Source organism: Chrysochloris asiatica, unplaced genomic scaffold (assembly GCF_000296735.1).
Source record: "Chrysochloris asiatica unplaced genomic scaffold, ChrAsi1.0 scaffold00159, whole genome shotgun sequence".
NCBI lineage: Eukaryota > Metazoa > Chordata > Mammalia > Afrosoricida > Chrysochloridae > Chrysochloris > Chrysochloris asiatica.
The window spans coordinates 2068840-2081735 of record NW_006408677.1 but is presented as its reverse complement, the minus strand read 5'-3'; the positions used below and the strand labels follow the sequence as shown (position 1 = coordinate 2081735).

Sequence of the window (12896 nt, the reverse complement as noted above, 5' to 3'; positions counted from 1 at the left end):
TAGAGAGAGAGAGAGAGAGAGAGAGAGAGAGAGAGAGAGAATCCTGGTGTGGCGCTGTGGAATAAAGCACTGGACCTCAAGGTTGGTTTGAACCCAAGGCCCAGGTGTCCATGGTTCAAACTCACCAGCTGCTCCTTGGGAACTTTATAAATATATATGTATGTATGTGTGTGTGTATATGTATAGATATGTGTGTGTGTGTGTATATATATATATATATAGATAGATAGATAGATAGATAGATAGATATTCCTGGTGTGGTGCTGTAGGATCAGCACTGGACTGTGAACCACAAGGTCAGCAGTTCAAACCCATCAGCTGATCCTCAGGAACCCTGTACAGGGTCTCTATGAGTTGGAGTTGACTAGACAGCACTTAACAACAACAACACTATATATGTATATGTGTATATATGTGGATATAAATATATGGAGTCCTGTTATAGCACTGTGCATTAATGTTCTGGACTGCAAAGTCAGTTTGAACCACAAAGTCGTCTGTTCATGCTCACCAGCTGCTCCTCGGAAACCCTGTACAGGGTCACTGTGGGTTAAAACTGATCCGATGGCACTTCACAGCAACTATATATATATATATATATTTTTTTTTTTTTTTTTTTACAACATTGTTTGCTGAAAGTGAAGAGGACTTGAAGCACTTACTAACAAAGCTCAAACAATACAACCTTCAGTGTGGATTACAAGAAACCTCACAACTGGACCAATAAGCATCATCATAATAAATGGAGAAAGGATTGAAGTTGTCAAGGATTTCATTTTATTTAGATCCACAATTAATGCTCACGGATACAACAGTCAAGAAATCAAAGGATGTATTGTAAACCTGCTGTACAAGATCTCTTTAGAATGAAGATGTCAATTAGAGGATTAAGGTGCGCCTGACCCAAGCCATGGTATATTCAATGACCTCATATGCATGTGAAAGTTGGACAGTGAATAAGGAAGACCTGAGAAGATTTGATGCAGTTTATTTATGGTGTTGGCAAAGAATATTGAATATACCATGGACTGCCAGAAGTACAAACAAATCTGTTTTGAAAGAAGTACAGCCAGAATGCTCCTCAGAAGCCAGGATGGCAAGACTTCTTCTCATGCACTTTGGACATGTTATCAGGAGGGAGCAGTCCCTGGAAAAGGACATCCTGCTCGGTAAAGTGGAGGGTCAGCCAAAAAGAGGCAGACCCTCAGTGAGATGGATTGACACTGTGACAGCAACAATGGCTCAAACATAACAGTTAATGAGGATGGTGCAGGAGTGGGCAGTGTTTTGTTCTGCTGTGCAAGTGTCACTATGAGTTGGAACCAACTCAACGGCACCTGACAACAATAGTGAAGTATCTCTGAGCTCTCTGCTTTTGTAAGTCATACATTTGGGCATTGTGATGAATTTATTCTTTGCCAAGTGAGAGTCTGACAGGATTTGAGGAACCACTGTAGGAACCCAGGAAAAAGATGAGATTGACTGGGCCGAGCCCAAAACCTGGCTTGTTTTTTAAATGACATCTGTCAGAATTTACTTGTTCAGAATTAGGAGGTTAACAACAAGAAGCAAATAAGGAAAAAAAAATTTTCTTAAGAGTTTAGGTTCAGAGGGTTATGATTCATCATGACTTCTGGGGGATAAGACAATACATTAAAATGAACAAAATAAAAGTATAATGGGAGTAACATTGGTTTGGGAAAGAATGTTCTTTTTTTCAATTTTTTTTTCTTTTGTGCGTATGTGTATGACACTGGGCTTTGTTTTTTGGATTGATTTGGTTTTGTGTAATACTGGGTTTTCCACAAGAATTCCAGCAGTGGTCAGGTTAAATGTGTCTTTTCTCAGAATGGCAAGAGGACAAGGACATAAAGGAGAAGAAGCAGGGCGTTTCACTCAGACCTTAGATCTTTGTTCTTAACTGGCTTTCTTTCTAATCTCCCCTAAAGTCATGTAGTTCAGCATGTTCTGTTTCTTTTCAGATGTTGATCAATTAGTCTCTGCAGAGAGTCAGTGTACCACGTAAGTTCTTAATGAGCAGGATTCTCTCTGCACATGGGGGAAGGGGTTTATTCTCCATATTTCACCACTCGTCTGTCATTTTGTTGTACTGGGGTGACTTGTAAGTTGCTGTGATGCTGGAAGCTATGCCACTGGTATTGTAAATACCAGCAGGATTCCCATGAAGAACGGGTTTCAGTGGAGCTTATAGACTAAGACAGACCAGGAAGAAGAAGAGGTAGATCACTTCTGAAAGGTTAGCCACTGAAAGCTTTATGAATAGTAGCAAAACACTGTCGGATATTGTGCTGTAAGATGAATCCCTCAAATTGAAATGCACTCAAAATATGGCTAGGGAAGAACTGCCTCCTTGAAGTAGAGTAGGCTTTAATGATGTGGATGGAGCTAAGTTCTTGGGATCTTCATTTACTTCTGTGGCACAATTTAAGATTAGAGGAAACAGTCGCAAACATCCATTAATAATCAGGATGTGCCCAGCCCGACTCTGGACGTTGTCGTCACCACCGGGGGGGTGGGGAGGAGGGTCATGATCCAAAGGAACCAGAGCAGTGATGAACACTGTTTATTGGTGGTCTGAGCTATGAAACTACAGGTGATAGTTTAAGGGAAGAGTTTGAGAAATGGGGCGCACTCACAGATTGTGTGGTGACGAGAGATTCCCCAGAGAAAATGTTCTAGGGGCTTTGGTTTTGTGACTTACTCTTGCATCGATGAAGTGGATGCAGTAATGTACGCCAACCACGCAAGGTTGATGGGTGTGTAGTGGAATCTAGTATACAGAATCTAGAGAGGATTCTGTAAAGCCTGGTGCCCATCTATCAGTGAAGAAAAAATGTTTAGTGGCATTATAGAAGACCCAGAAGAATATGATTTGAGAGACTACTTTGGAAAGTATGGCAAGATTGAAACCGTAGAATTTATGGAAGACAGGCAGGGTAGAACAAAAGAGAGCATTTGCTTTTGTAACTTTTGATGATTGTGGTACAGTTGTTGTTCAGAAATACCATATTATTAACGAGCATAACTGTGAAGTGCAAAAGGCCCTTTCTAAGCAAGAGATGCAGTTTACTGGATCACAGGGAGGTCGTAGAGGTGGACCCTGCAACTTTATGGGTCGTGGAGGAAACTTTGGGAGGTGGTAGAGGGAACTTTGGCCATGGTAGAAACTTTGGTGAAAGAAGAGGCTCTGCTGGTGGAGGTGGTGGTAGCAGAGGTAGTTACGGAGGAGGTGGTGGCAGATAGAATGGATTTGGAGTGATGGTGGCAACTATGGAGGTGGTCCTGGTTATAGTAGTAGAGGGGGCTATGGTGGTGGTGGACCAGGACATGGAAACCAAGGTGGTGGAGGATATGATGGTTACAATGAAGGAGGAAGTTTTGGCGGTGGTGGGAACTTTAATGGTGTTGGAAATTATAGTGGGCAACAGCAATCAAATCATGGACCCATGAAAGGGGGCAGCTTTGGGGGAAGAAACTCGGGCAGTCTTTATGTTGGTGGTTATGGATCTGGTGGTGGATATAATAGCAGGGAGTTCCAAAAATTCTGCAAAGGGGCTCTAGTTCTTAGCAGGAGAGAGAGCAAGGAGTTGTCAGGAAAGCTACAGGTTGTTTGAGATAATCTTCCCAAATGCATTAGTAAAAATCTGCCACAGAATGGTAAAAATCTGTCACAGAAAGACTGATGATCCATAGAAAAGTTATTGCAACTTAAACAGGAAACAATTCTTGTTCAGGACTGTCAGAGCCACGGTTTGCAAAAAGTGCAGCTATTGATTAATGCAATCTAGTGTCCTGGTGTGGCGCTGTGAGCTAATGCGCTGAACTGCAAAGTCAATTTGAACCACAAGGTCAGCGGTTCAAGATCACCAGCCACTCCTTGGAAACCCTATACAGGGTCGCTATGGGTCAGAACCAACTCGACAGTCCTTGACAACAACAACAACAGTGTCAATTACTTGTACATTCTAGAGGTCTTTTATCTGTTGTAGCTTTTTCTTTTTCTTTTCATAACATCAGGTATCGTCGTCGTTATTGTTTGCCGTGGAGTCGGTTCCGACCCATAGCGACCCTGTACAGGGTGTCCGAGGCTGTAAATCTTTACGGGAGCAGAAAAACCTCATCTTTCTCCCGTGGAACAGCTGGTAGTTTGTTTCAAACTGCTGACCTTAAGGTTTGCAGCCTGATTCATGACCACTATGTTACCAGAGCTCCTAACATCAGGTATATTGCCCTGTAAATTGTGGTAGCGGTACCAGGAATAAAAAATTAAAGAATTTTTAACTTAAAAAAAAAAAAATCAGAATGTGGAATATACAAAGTATGAATCTAGGAACATTGGCACTCATAAAAAATGAAATGGACTGCATAAAGATGGATGTTCTAGGTGTGTTTTTGTTGTTGTATATCATCAAGTCAATTCTGTATAGGGTTTCCAAGAGCAGCTGGTGGGTTTGAACTGCTGACCTTTTGGTTACCAGTCTATTACTTAGCTAGCTCTGGTAGCGTAGTGGTTACGAATCGGGCTGCGAACCGCAAGGTCAGCAGTTCGAAACTACCAGCTGTTCCGCGGGAGGAAGATGAGGCTTTCTGCTCCTGTAAAGATTTATAGCCTCGGAAACCCTGTACAGGGTCGCTATGAGTCGGAACCGACTCCACGGCACATAACAACAACAACAAACAGCACAACACCAGGGTGGTGGTGGTGGTGGTGGCTGTGTGCCGTGGAGTCGGTTCCAACTCCATAGAGTTTCCGAGGCTGTAAATCTTTACAGGAGCAGAAAGCCTCATCTTTCTCCCACAGAACAGCTGGTAGGTCCAAATTGCTGACCTTGAGGTTAGTAGCCTGACTCGTAACCACTACGCTTCAGCCTAGGTATGTTGTTGTTGTTAAGTGCCATCGAGTCAATTCTGACCCATAGAAACCCTGTATAGGGTTTCCAAGGAGCAGCTGGTGAGCTTGAACCACCGACCTTGCAGTTCAAGCGACTTTGCAGTCTGACGCATTAGCCCACAGCGCCACACCAGGTCAGCCTAGGTGTAAGTGAGGTGAAATGGACTGGTTTTGACAATTTGAGTTATAAAACAAAACCAAAAAAACATAGTTTACTCTGTTGGAAATGACATATTGAAGAGGAAAGACATCACGTTGATCGTCAAAAAGAGCATTTCAAGATCTAGAAGTACAATGCTGTCTGTGATAGGATAATGTCCCAATGCCTGCCTACATAGAAGACCAAAGAGCCCTGGTAGCATTGTGGATTATGTGTTGGGCTTTAAGCACAAGGTCAGCAGTTTTAATCCAATCACTCTGGGGGGAAACATGAGGCTTTCTGCTTTTATAAAGATTTACAAACCGTATACAGGTTCGCTATGAGTCAGAACCGACTTGACAATTCACAGCAACAGCACAAGAAAGACCAGTTAATTGACTGTTGTTCAAATTTATGTTGCAACCACTAAAGTCAATGAGGAAGGAATTGAAGAATTCTATCAACTTCTTCAGTCTGAAATTGATCAAACATGCAATCAAGAGGCATTGATAATTACTGGTGATTGGATATGAAAGTTGGAAACAGGATCTGCAGTTGGAAAATATGGCCTTGACAATAGAAATGATGCTGGTGATGACTTATTCACAGCAAATAAATTTTTTGAAAAACGTAAATGGCGACTATACATATGGACCTCACCAGATGGAACACACAGGAATCAAATGGACCACATCTGGGAAAGAGACAATGAAGAGGCTCAATATTATCAGCCAAAACTAGGCCCAGGAGTTCATATGCAAATTCAGACTGAAACTGAAGAAAATGAAAACAAGTCCACAAGAGCCAAAATATGACCTTGAGTATATCCCACCTGAATTTTGAGACCATCTCAGTAACAGGTTTGATTCATTAGTTAGACACTAGTGACCGAAGACAAGAAGAGTTATGGGATGACATCAAGAACATCATCTGTAAAGAAAACAAAAGGTCACTAAAAACACAGGAAAGAAAGAAAAGACCAAACTGGATGCCAGAAGAGACTCTGAATCTTGCTCTTGAACATGCATAAACTAAATGACTGGAAGAAATAATGAAGTAAAAGAGCTGAACAGAAAATTTCTTCCTGAAAGCATTATAGTGAAATGTACAAAGACCTGAAATTACAAAACCAAAAGGTCAGAATACACTCAGCATTTCTCAAGCTGAAAGAACTGAAGAAATAATTCAAGCCTCGGATTGCAATATTGTGCTGGGCTGCAAAGTTGGTTTAAACCGCAAGGTTGGTGGTTCAAGCTCACCAGCCACTCATCAAAAATACTATACATGGTCACTATAAGTTGAAACTGACTCAACAGCACTTAACAACAATGAGCAAAATATTGAATGACACAGAAAGCATGAAAAGAAGGTGGAAGGAAGACAGAGTCACTTTGCCAAAAATAATTGGTCACTGTTCAACCAGTTCAAGAACAGATGGTATTGAAGGAAGTCCAAGCTGCAATAAAGCTTTGGTGTAAAACAAGGCTCCAGGAATTGACGGAATACAGATGGAACTATTTCAACAAACATACTCGTCTATGCTAAGAAATTTGGGAAACCGCTATATTTGTGCCCATTCCAAATAAAGGTGATTCAACAGAATGAGAAGATCATTAAACAACATCATTCATATCACACACAAGTATAATTTTGCTGAAGATAATTCAAAAACAGTTGCATCAGTACAGGGAGCTGCCAGTTCAAGTCAGATTCAGAAGGAGGCATGGAACAAAGGATATCATTGATGTTGGATGGATCTTGGCTGAAAGCAGAGAATACCAGAAAGATGTTGACTTGTGCTTTGTTGACTACACAAAGGAATTTGAATGTGTGGATCATAACAAACTATGGATAACATTGTGAAGAGTGGGAATTCCAGAAAGAAGACTTAATTGTGCTCATGAGGAATCTGTACATAGTCATTCAAACATAACAAGGGGAAAATAAGATATTTTAAAATCACAAAAGATGTACAACCCAGAGAAGCAGTGATGCCTGAGATGGAGGCAGAGACGATGAGGTGGAGAGATGGAGCAGTTGGGGACTTTAGACCCAGAGAGGGAGAGGGGCTGTGTGCTGATGACCGGGGTGGGGGGGTGGGGGGGTTGCAGGCTTGTAGGGTATACCCTGTGGTTGGTTGATGATGCATGGAGGGGATTGTAATGATGGCAATGAAACGATATACGATAGGATGAATGTAAAACTAATATTCTCCCATGTAAACTATCACATAATTCACAATAAAACTTTAAAAAAAAAGATGTACATAAGGGTCATATCCTTTTACCATATTTATTCAGTCTATATGCTGAGTAAATAACCAAGAAGATGGATTATATGAACTAGAACGTGACATCAGGATTGGAGGAAGATGCAGATGACACTACCTTGCTTATTGGAAGCTAAGAGGACTTGAAATACTGATGAAGATCAAAGACACTTAACAACAATACATACATAGTTGTTTTGTTGTTGTTAAGTGTCATCAAGTTGGTTCCGACTCATAATGACCGTGTATAGAGTTTCTGAGGAGTGACTGGTGGGGTTGAACTGCCAATCTTGCGGGTTAGTTGTTGTTCTTGTTGTTAGGTGCCATCAAGTCGGTACCGACTCATAGCGACCTTATGCACAGCAGAATGAAACACTGTCCGATCCTGGGCCAACCTCATTACTATTGCCATGCTTGAGTCCATCGATGCTGCCACTTGGCCAATCAGGTTAGTAGTCCAGTGCTTATCCTACAATGCCACACAAAGAGTATATACATACATACGTATATACATACATACGAGAGAGAGAGAGAGAATCCTGGTGTGGTGCTGTGGGTTAATGTGCCAGACTGCAAAGCCGTTTGAACTGCAAGGTCAGTGGTTCAAGCTCATCAGCTGCTCCTTGGGTTAAAAAAACCCATACCAGGTTGCTATAGGTTGTAATCGACTCGATGGCACTTAACAGCAACAATATATATATGTGTGTGTTGTTAGGCGCCATCGAGTCCATTCTGACTCAGCAACACTATGTACAACAGAACAAAATGCTGTATTGTACTGCACCATCCTCACAATGGTTATACCCTGTGGTACAGTAGTTAAAGGTCAGTGGTTCAAGTCTACCAACTTCTCCATCTGAGACAGATGCTTCCATAAATATTTGTAGCCTTGGAAACCACATGGTACAGTTCTACTCTATTCTACATGGTTGCTGTGAGTTAGAATAGACTTGATGGCAATGGGTTATATTTGTTGTGGTTAGATGCCATTGAGTTGGTTCCAAATGCTCAACAAAACGAAACACTGCCCAATCCTGAGCCACCCTCACAACTGTTATGCTTGAGTTCATTGCTGTTGGCACTGTGCCAATCCATCTCATTGGCAGTCATCCTCTTTTTCTCGGTTCCTCCTCTGTACCAAGCATGATGTTCTTCTCCATGTACTGGTCCCTCCTGATAATATGCCCAGATCATAAGAGACAAAGTCTCACCATCCTGGCTTCTAAGGAGCATTCCAGCTGTACTTCTCCCAACACAGATTTGTTTGTTCTTCTGGTAGTCTGTGATACTTTTAATAGTCTTTTCCAACACCATAACTCAAAGACATCAATTCTTCTATGGTCTTCCTTATTCATTGTGCAACTTTCACATGCATATAATGCTTTTGAAAATATTGGGTCAGGTGCACATTAGTACTCACACTGACATCTTTGCTCTTGAACACTTTAAAGAGGTTTTGTGCAGATTTCGCTAATGCCAGTTTGATTTCTTGACTGCTGCTTCCATGAGTGTTGATAGTGGATTCAAGCAAAACGAAGTCTTTGACAACTTCAATCTTTTCTCCATTTGTCATAATGTTATTTACTGGTCCAGTGGTGAGGATTTTTGTTTTCTTTACACTGAGGTGCAACTCATACTGAAGGCTGTGCATTTTAAGTCCTCTTCACTTTCTGCAAGCAAGACTGTATCATCTGCATATCGCAAGTTGTTAAAGAGTCTCCCTCCAATCCTGATGCCATGTTCTTCATAGAATCCAGCTTCCTGGACTATTTGCTCAGCATGCAGATTGAATAAGTATAATGAAAGGGTGTAACCCTAATGCACACCTTTCTTGATTTTAAACCATTCGGTGTCCCCTTGTTCTGTTCAAACAACTGCCTCTTGGTCTATGTACAGGTTCTTCATGAGCACAATTAAGTGTTCTGGAGTACCTATTCTTCCCAATGGTATCCATAGCTTCTCATGATCCACAGAGTCTAAAGTCTTAGCATAATTAATAAAGCACAGGTTAACATCTTTCTGGTAGTCTCTGCTTTTAACCAAGCTTCCTCTGACGTCAGCTATGATATTTCTCGTTCTACGGCCTCTTCTGAATCTGCCTTTGAACCTCTGAAAGTTCCCTGTTGATGTACCGTTTCAGCCATTTTTGAGTTATCTTCAGCCAAATTTTGCTTGTATGTGATATTGTCCAATGATTTCCGCATTCCATTGGGTCACCTCTCTGTAGAATGGGCACAAATATGGATCTCTTTCAATCAGTTGCTTATGTAGCTATCTTCCAAATTTATTGGCATAGATGAATAAGCACCACCAGTGCTTCCTCAGTTAGTTGAAAGATTTCAGTTTTTATACTGTGAATTCCTGGAGCCTTGTTTTGCACTAATGCCTCAGTGCAGCTAGGATGTCTTCCTTCAGTACCATCAGTTCTTGATCATATGCTACCTTTTGAAATGGCTGAACATCAGCCATTTTGTTTTGGTACAGTGAATGTGTATTTCTTCCATCTTATTTTGATACATTCTGCATCATTCTGCATCATTCAATACTTTGCCCAGATAATTCTTGAATATTGCAACTCAAGGCTTTAATTTTTTTTTTTTTCTTCTTCAGTTCTTTCAGCAGGAGAACTTTTCCACATTTTATTATAGTACTTAACTTTTTCACACTTTATTATAGTACTTAACTTTGTCTTATTGAACTGCCCTTTGACATTTTCTTTTCAGCTCTTTTACCTCCTCATTTCTTCCACTTGCTATAACATCTTTGCACTGGAGAGCAAGTTTCAGAGTCTCTTCTGACATCCATTTTGGTCTTTTCCTTCTTTCTTGTCTTCTTAATGACCTTTTGCTTTCTTCTTGCATGATGTTCTTGATGTCATCGCACAACTCCTCTGGTCTTCGGTCATTATCATCTAATACATCAACTCTGTTCTTGAGGTGGTCTCTAAATTCAGGTGGGATATGTTCTACATCATATATTTTGACTCTTGTGAACTTGTTTTAATTTTCTTCATCTTTGGCCTGAATTTGCATATGATCAATTGATGGTCTGTTCCAGGTTATACATTTATTGTTTTGGCTGATGATACTGAGTCTTTCCACCATCTCTTTCCACAGATGTAGTCAATTTCATTTCTGTGTATTCCATCTGGTGAGGTCCATCCATGTCTATTATGTTGTTTAAAAAAGCCATTTGTAATGAATAAGACATTGGCCTTGCAAAATTCTCTCATGTGATCTCCAGCATCATTTCTATCATCAAGGCCATATTTTCCAACTACTGCTCTTTCCTCTTTGTTTCCAACCTTTGCATTCCAATCGCTAGTAATGATCAATACATCTTGATTGCATGTTTGCTCAATTTCAGACTGAAGAAATTGGTAGAATTCTTCAATTTCATATCACTGGCTTTAGTGGTTGGTGCATAAGTTTGAATAATAATGGCATTAATTGGTCTTCCTTGTAGGAGTATGGATGTTCTCCTATCACAGACATCATTGTACTTCAAGATAGATCTTGGTATTTGTAGATGAGTATTTATCTTTACTGCAAACACAACTATGAATGTGGTGTAGGCAAAATGATGTAAACTTCTTAGATATTACCAAACATTTTAAGCAATGAGTTGCTTCACCTGGGGGCTCAGGACCATAGTCTCAGGGGACACCATGCTCTACTAGTATAACATAATCCACCAAGACAATATTCTACATCCTACTTTGGTGAATAATGTCTGTGATCTTGAAAGCTAATGAGCGGATATCTAAGGTGCAAAGATTGGTCTCTCCATGTGTGGAAGAAAGAAAAGTGAATTGAAGAGGCTTGGAATCAATTAGTCCAATCACATAATGGAACATGTGAACATCAGTCGCCATGATTCTGAGACCAGAAGAATTAGACAGTGCCTGGTTACCACTACCAACTGCTCTGAAAGGGATCATATTAGAGGGTCCCTGGATAGAGTGGGAAAAAATATGGAACAAAACTCAAAATTATTTAAAAAAAAAACAAAAACAAAAATACTGGTTTTACATGTCAGAAAGAGACTGGAGGAACCTGGGACTATAGAGCTTGACCACCCTTCAGGTCTGGAAAGGAACTCAACTTCATGGCCCAGTTTTCAACCAAGCAGTAGATAGGTATACAGGGGGACCAACAAGGTCTGCTCATGGAATGGCCGATCATTCAGAAGCCAAAGGGCAACATTTTCCTTAGGACAAAGCTGAGAAGGGATGGGAAGGATGCAAATAGGTACCCCAGGAAGGAAGCAAAAAAGCTGTTGTTACATGGAGAGGAAACAGTCACTGAGATGAAACAAAGTGCATATAAGACAGATGATCTTGTCTGTAAACCTGTACTCAATTCACACAAAAAAGTTTTAAAAAACAAAATTATAAACAGGAAAGAAACAAAAACAAAACCCAAAATCTTGATATGTTCTTTTTCACCATTCCTCTTCAATTTGTCATTCCCGGCATAGTAAACCATGTGGTTGTCAGATTCAGAATGGCCAATACCAGTCCATTTCAGCTCACTAATGCCTAGGTTATAGATCTGTATGTGTTCCACTTCATTTCGGACACTTTCCAGACATTCCATGTTCTCATTATTAATGGTTGTTTACAGCCCTTTTCTCCTCATTTCCAGTTGTGCCCCATTAGCAAATGAAAGTCCCCAAAGCTTTACTCCATTCGTGTCATCACAGTTAGCTCTAATTTGAGGACACAGCTCTTCCTCAGTCACATTTTAAGTGCTTTCCAACCTGAGGGGCTCATTTTCCAGCACTATATTTGACAATATTCTGGTGCTATCCATAACATTTTCATCATCAGGCACGATATCTGACACTGTTCTGCTGCTGTTCATAAGGTTTTCAGTGGCTAAACCTTCAGAAGGAGTCCGCCTCTCCTTTTTCCTAGTCTGTCTTAGCCTGGAAACTCCACTGAAACCTGCCCACCGTGGGTGACCCTGCTGGTATTTAAAGTACTGGTGGCATAACTTCTGGCATCACAGTAAGATACAAGTCACCAAAGTGTGACAAACTGACAGATAGGTGGTGCAATAGGATGCATACATATATATACGGAGCACTCTGGTAGCGTAGTGGTTACGAATCGGGCTGCGAACCTCAAGGTCAGCAGTTGGAAACTACCAGCTGTTCTGCTGGAGAAAGATGAGGCTTTCTGCTCCCGTAAAGATTTACAGCCTCGGAAACCCTGTACAGGATCACTATGAGTCGGAACCGACTCCACGGCACATAACCACCACCACCACCAGGTAGCGTGTGGTTATGGGTTGGACTATTAATCTCAAGGTCAAGGTCAGCAGTTCATAAAGCTTTAGGAAAGCAGAAGCTTTCATCTTTCTCACGTGGAACAGCTGGTAGTTTCAAACTACCGACGTTGAGGTTAGCAGCCCAATTCGTAACCACTACACTACCAGAGCTCCTTTATATATATGTGTGTGTGTGTATATATATGTATATATATATAGTTGTTGTTGTTGTTGTTAAGTGCCTTCGAGTCGGTTCCAACCCATAGCGACCCTGTCCAGGGTTTCCAAGGCTGTAAATCTTTA

At 40.9% G+C, this 12896-nt stretch overlaps 1 protein-coding gene and 1 pseudogene across 1 annotated transcript in view; both read left to right on the top strand.

Annotated features, from left to right (window-relative positions):
* ATG4A (autophagy related 4A, cysteine peptidase) overlaps positions 1–12896 on the top strand; it is a 139936-nt gene that overhangs the window by 114459 nt on the left and 12581 nt on the right. The gene's annotated exons all lie outside the window — the stretch shown is intronic.
* On the top strand, positions 2056–3635 carry LOC102834613 (annotated as a pseudogene).